At 29.2% G+C, this 6,934-nt stretch overlaps 1 protein-coding gene across 1 annotated transcript in view; it reads left to right on the top strand.

Moving 5' to 3' along the window:
- Positions 1-327: 327 nt before the first annotated feature.
- The window catches only part of LOC110993185 (monocarboxylate transporter 10), a 96,124-nt gene continuing 89,517 nt past the window's right edge, over positions 328-6,934 (top strand). Inside the window, exon 1 of the mRNA XM_045634661.1 lies at positions 328-397. The gene's annotated coding sequence lies outside the window, so the exon portion shown is untranslated. The remainder of the gene's footprint in view (positions 398-6,934) is intronic.

Genomic DNA, 6,934 nt, shown 5'->3' with positions numbered 1-6,934 from the left:
ATAATTTGCCCATCGAAGTATGTAGTAAATTCTTTTATATATAGTGTAATTTTAAAATTAAATGTACATACATACATTTGACTGACACAGACATTTGCTTATATTGACTATATTTATTCTAAATAATCTTAGGGAATAAAATTTAATACGTTTTATACGTACAGGGGACGTTTAATGTTAGTGCTAAGTCTAGTTTTCCAATCTTAACCAAACAATATTATATATACTAAAACTGAATAAGGCGAAATTCAAAAATCGGGCCCCAGTCCGCAGTTCTTTCATCCCCGGTATCAATGCGTTCTACGTTTATCACACAGTATTCGCCCGCCAACGGCACCAAGCGAGCGTGGTTTGTGTCGTCCGTTGATTCGCGAATGTCTCGTAACTTTATTTCTCCGTAAGTATAATATAATATAACTTGAAACAGTGATTTTTAATAACACGTTGTATAAAATTTTAAAAACCTCGGTAAGGAGACACGAATTATAACGGAAAATGTTTTCCTTTTAAATTTTCTATTTTCAGCTTTGCAAAGTTTTCAAATTAATTGTCCGGTAAGCGAGTTTAAGTGGATAATTACTTACTTAAAATATTTTGTCTAAATATTAAATGAAAGTGCTGTTTCGATGTTTAAAAAGCTGAAAATATTATTCGTAAATAATATATTTCTTAAAATACTCAGTTTTTCCAACTTATATCGAAGATAGAATTACTATATTATTGAAGTGTTTTTGAATTCAATAAAGGCATTTAATTCGTATTCGTTCGTGCGATTTTGAAGTACTAAACTCGAACCGTATATAACCGAACAAATAAACAAATATTAAAAGCCCGTTGCATCCCTTGTAATTTATATATTTTGTGTTATTTGTATTTCTTTAGCAACGAAGTGTAAATAAATAAATAAAAGTATAACACTTCCTTTCTTCATACAATATACACTTCATAAATAACCAAGTTCTGTCAACGGAAAAGCATGTCATACAAAATTCGAATAGAAACATTTCCAAAGTTTTTGCGTTACTTTTCATATTAAAATACGATGTATGCGACCTGCTGTTTGTTTTCTATGATTAGCTAAATTATAGTGAATACAACTTCAAAGTACTAATTATATTAAGAGTCAATCCTGCACGTGTAATTGGAGAGGTTATAATGGAATTGCTGCAGGATGCTGGCAATTATATTAAACTGTCATCTCTTCAGATTTGCAAGTAATTGATGATATCATTACCTTAAGGTGTTTTTTTAAAGATTGACGCGCTTGTTACATGTAATTTAATAAAAGAATTGTTTTAAAACAGATTCAAAAAAAAGGTAAATTTACCTTTCATTAGAAATTGTATGAATTTATAGTACATTGATGAAAATGCAAGGTGGCAAAATGACGAGCGGTAACGCAGGCGTTTAAGCAATGTAACAGGATAAAAATAATTCTATAAAACGAGGTAACAGAAAGGTAGGCATTACTAGCGGTACACAATTCGCACATTTCTTTTTTGAATATCCCTCCAGGCTTTTAATTAATATACATCTAATTAAGCCTAAACAAATTTATTCAAAGTATCGATGCCTATCGAGGTCCTATAATTAAATATTATAAATATTTACAGTTCAGTTTCCAGACTATACTTCGAAGCGAACTAATTCACCTTAGACGTTTTAATAACATTAGAATAAGCGTTGATACGATATAGCTTAATTTAACACAAATACATGTTTCAGGTTAAATTTAGTGAATCTTAGTTATTTGTTTTGAATATGATAGTGGTTGTCTCATGGCATACGGCAATCAAAAGATTTAAAGTTTTTACAAGAACACATAAATCTTAAATTAGGTTCTGAAGTAGTAAAACAAAATTATATAAACAAATTATTATGTTGCCTCTATAAGTAGATTATATTTTACCTATAAGAGAAAAAAAACAACTATACAAATAATACATACAACTATATAATAATATAAATATACCTATAATATACGATTTATCTTACATTTCAGATATTTTTTGTATGCCTACATATGCCTACATATGAAATAAATGAACCCTGTGTAGCCAACACTAGACAATAAAGAGAGCGTGTAAAAACTTTTCCAATAAAAACTAAACGCTGCTTTGTTTTTTTAAAAGTATATCTGAGCTATGCCAAGAATTCCAGTGCTATTCGTAAACACAAACTCACCGCGGCCCTTTAGAAATGTTTTTCCATGTAAGTAAACATAATTGTCTCATTAAAATATCGTGGATTTCGTTACATGCTAATAAGTTCAATTATTTCTGGAAAACGATTTTATTTCTTAATTTAATTAAATACGATTAAAGACCGAACCAGACCATTATTCCATCTTACAACATGCAATGGCCCACAATTTAAATAAAAAAAACATCTTATTTGCTGGAGTAAAATCTTATATCGTATTTTAGTAACTAAAAAAATACCTAGTCTGTGTGAGTCAGCAGGGAAGCATAAAGTTATAAAACTAAAAGTTGCTCGCTAACATTCGAAGTATGAAATAAAGGCAAACAAACAAATTCGATCCACGACATTAAAATCAGTACAACCATTTTACAAAATAACGCAAAAAAACAAACTAAACGCAGTTTAGTTTAATTTTTTTTGTTCCTGTTTAGTTTTCTTATTCTTATATGCTATATGTATTTTTGCACTTCTTGCCTTCCTTATGTAATTTAATACATTTTTCTCCTTTACTCACAGTGGTTGCCTGGAAGAGATCGCTCAAAAGCAATAAAACCGCAAATTGCCCTCCTTTTTATTTAATTATGTTCAATTTTTATATTGTAATGTAACGTAGTGTTATAAATAAAATAGTTACTGAGGTATGTCTAAAGTACAGGCTACAAACCGATCAAATAAAAATAATAACATCTACATAATTTAATCATAACTTGACGATATGCGTGATTTAAAAAAAGAACGTCGACGTGATCTTGACGTACAGTGAACATTGGCACTTTGCAGTACACCCACGAAGAGCGAGATCGCATTCCAACGGCCCGTTTTGCGACCGACATTGCATCAATGACGTGACTGAAATGATTACTTTCCGATAACATTGGGTTAACACCTTATTTGCATGTTGAATCTTGATAGCTCAATTTTGTTAAACCGAGTTTATCAAATCAATTAGTCAACTTTATAAAGCAAGATTAGGCAAAAATTATCAGTGTATTTGTCGGCTAAGGTGTTTTGACGATATCCTTCACGAAGAAGAAAAATATATCTTTTAAGTAGTTTCAGTGGTCTCTAACATATCTGTAATTTAATCCATGTTTTTTTTTCTTTACTCACATTGGTTTTCTGGAAGAAATCGCTCGAAAGCGATAAGGCCGCCAGTTCCTTTTTCATTAAATTATGTTTAATATTTTTTTTCCTTTTATGCAATGCAACGAAGTGTTAATAAATAAATAAATATCTATAATATTTAAATTCAACAATGTCTTCTCATACGTGAGTACGAAACATTGAAAAAAAAAATTCTTAAAAGGCCGGCAACGCACTCGCGAGCCCTCTGGCATTGAGAGTTTCCATGGGCACTTATCGGTATCACTTAACATCAGGTGAGCCTCCTGCCCATTTGCCCCCTTTTCTATAAAAGAATATGTTAATACATTTGAAATTAACGGACGTATCGACTGCTTTACAATCAACTTCTTGGTGTCATAAATCAATCAAGTGATCTTGTTAAGTTTTGTTAAATGCAAATGTGTTTTATTGTTTTATACATATAATATACTCTTTTTCGTTTAACTTCATAACAAATAAAGATAAGATTATTTTACGACAATACTTTGTTCGATATATGCTTTTTGAGAAAAATAATGAAATCTGGATAAAAAGTGCAAAAGAAGAGTTCCTAGAGAAGAATATGTACAAAGACCGATTAGGTCAATGTACATATTTTATAAATATATATGAAATAAATGTTCAAAGTTTTTGCTGAAGAAATCAAATCAAATCTATATTAATACTTACCATACTACAAAACATTGTTTTAGTGGCATTAGTAACTGAGGATATAAAAATAGCTATATTCATGATAATGATAGCATTTAACAATATCGTAACACCGCATAAAAAACGATAGGTTTTATTTTCTGTCACCTGCCGGGGTTACACACGTATTGGATTGCCATTACAGTTTCAAGCGATATTTATACTATCCAATTAATGGATTTTGTATTCATAGTCTAGAACTAACGTATCGTAGATTTTTTAGTAAATTATATTTATTAATAATGGCGAAGGCATTACACACATCACACAGGATCTGCTAGTCAATGGCACTTATTTCTATTTGACACTTGAAATGTATTAGTCAAGAATAGAAGACACACATGAGTGCGCGCGGCCCTTTTGCTTTAAAGTATTTTCCAGTTCTACAGAGAAATAAAGATGTGTTGGAAGGACATTTTCAAATCAATCTTAAATTGAATTTAGATATAGCTTAAAGGAAGGAAGATATTTTTATCATCGCTGTTTCTGAGTTACCATTAATAAGTAACAACTAAAACAATATTAATATTACATTTAAAGAAAAATACTTTTTTACTGATTAAAGTTATGTATTATTTAAACTTATAATTATTTAAACATAATTTTAATTTTACCGACGTTTCACGTGCTTTACAGCGTGCGTGGTCACGTTTACTGAAGACAAAGGTGTTAAATGTCAAAAAGTATCACAGCTGTAGAAAATGTTGTATTATATGTATATTATTTCCCCGGAGTTGGTATCGACTAAAAGATGTAAATTTTATGTTAGTGTAAAAGTTATGTTAATAAAAGACAATACTATTAATATTACAATATAATATGTATAATATATATTATTGGAGCGTATATATATCAGCTAGCTCCCTGACCATCGGCAAAACACTTTATAACCTCGCCTTGATGTTAAGAATAACATTAAATCCCTTCAAAAACGTAGGAAGAAGTTGAATAAACATCCTTTTATGTTTATCTGTATTTTTATCTTTGATATACAAAATGCACATTTTCTACTACTGCCTTAGTTTCCAAAGCATAACAATAATTATAAGGCATTACTGCCAGTAATATTCAACAAGAAGTAGATAAACAGGTACATTATAAGGTTCATTTATCATTGTCAATTTAAGTAAATACGCTCATAAAGCTCGATCCGTACAGATATATAAGATGGTTTATGAAACTAAATTTGTAATATACATTTTCATATTATGTGTTAAGTAATACAAGTAACGTTAAGTATGAGATAAAAGCACCCAGAATCAACTTCCGGTGCAGAAGTTTAAGTGGCGGCTAAAATAACATGAAATTGTTTTCACTTTAGAGTACAGTTTGAAATTAGAATTCGCGGAGAATTAAAAATTATATTTCATTAAAACTTCTACGGTTTATTAAGGCTGAGTGATATTACTAACATTACGTTTAATGGTAATTTGGAGTATGAATGTTATTTATATACATACTAGAAGTTTTTCACAGCAAATTAACTTATGAAAAAATGTTAAATGTTAATGTTACTATCTACTAAAAAAGCGTTAATTAATTATTAAACCGTGTACACGGAAATAATATTTTAAAACTATTATATTAATAAATATATATTTTAATAATATTTAAGAATACCAAATATCCTATATAATAAAAACAAAACATGATTGATTTCCAAGTAGTATTTTCCTTCGTACAAATGAAGATAATAATGAAAGTGACTATGGTCAGGCAAGGATGTCATGCCTTATAATCTTATAAGGTGTTGGTATATTTAAACACTTCGAAGTTTTTAGTAGCCCTTTTTTACATAAAATTCTCACTCCGCACTATCTTATTATTAATCGCGGTTCAGTGTGCATTTTCATGTAAATGAGACCAATCAAAATACATGCAAAAAATCTTAATGTTTAAAGAACACGACATCGAATCGTACTTAATTAAATTTGTAACTTTCCATAATAAGTGTCACAGTTAATTAAAAATGCTACGATTTTATGTTTATTTACACAGCATTGAGTATTTAACGTATAGAAACCGTAATGTTTATCAAAATATATAGAGTAATTTAAAGCGAATTTTGCTTAAACTCAATTCCCAAATTGGGTACCGACATATTGTAAATATTATATATGCTTGAGAGATCTTATTTCTACGTATTTAATGTTGTTACGTAACCACTTTATTTCCATAAATTTATTTAGTCTAGTATTCTAAGTAAAAATGCATGCATATTTTATTCAATCTCAAATCCTAATATTTGAATGTCGACAGACTTGTAAGTGAGTTTATAAAAATATCTCCATTGCTTGAGAACGTTTTAGCCAAATGTCAATACTACGAAGTCTGTATCGCTAAAGAGCTTTCATTGTTATTTTTACTACAGACAAAAGATCGATATTCTATATTCAAAAGTAATAGTGCGTTTTAATATTCTTTTAATTCAAAATTCAAAATCATTTATTCATGTAGGTAACATAATGTACACTTATTAACGTCAAAAAATAAAAATACATTATATGCTTCTAATTTTACATTTACTGCTTTATTAAATATATATATTTAAGGACGTAACTGATTGGTGATAAATGTTGCAGCCGTTGAATAAATTTATTAAAACACAGCGTGTTTTTTGAGAGTGTTATATACATATACATATACACATATATATATATATATATATAGAACACTCTCAAATAAATCTGAATAAATATGTATATATTATTCAGCGGCTGCAACATTTATCACCAATCAGTTACGTCCTTAAACCCATAAAGACATGGTTAGACTATGATGCCATAATATAACAGTATACTATAAATGAATAGGATTGGACGCCTAAAATTATACATAATAAAGCTGTCATTGTAATACTGATGGCTAACTCGCTACCGGCTACTGAAAGGATCCTTTGACGTTCAACTATTGTTAG

The sequence above is a fragment of the Pieris rapae genome, chromosome 3 (assembly GCF_905147795.1).
Source record: "Pieris rapae chromosome 3, ilPieRapa1.1, whole genome shotgun sequence".
NCBI lineage: Eukaryota > Metazoa > Arthropoda > Insecta > Lepidoptera > Pieridae > Pieris > Pieris rapae.
Note: the sequence above shows the minus strand (reverse complement) of the source record. Positions and strands in the feature narration are given on the sequence as shown.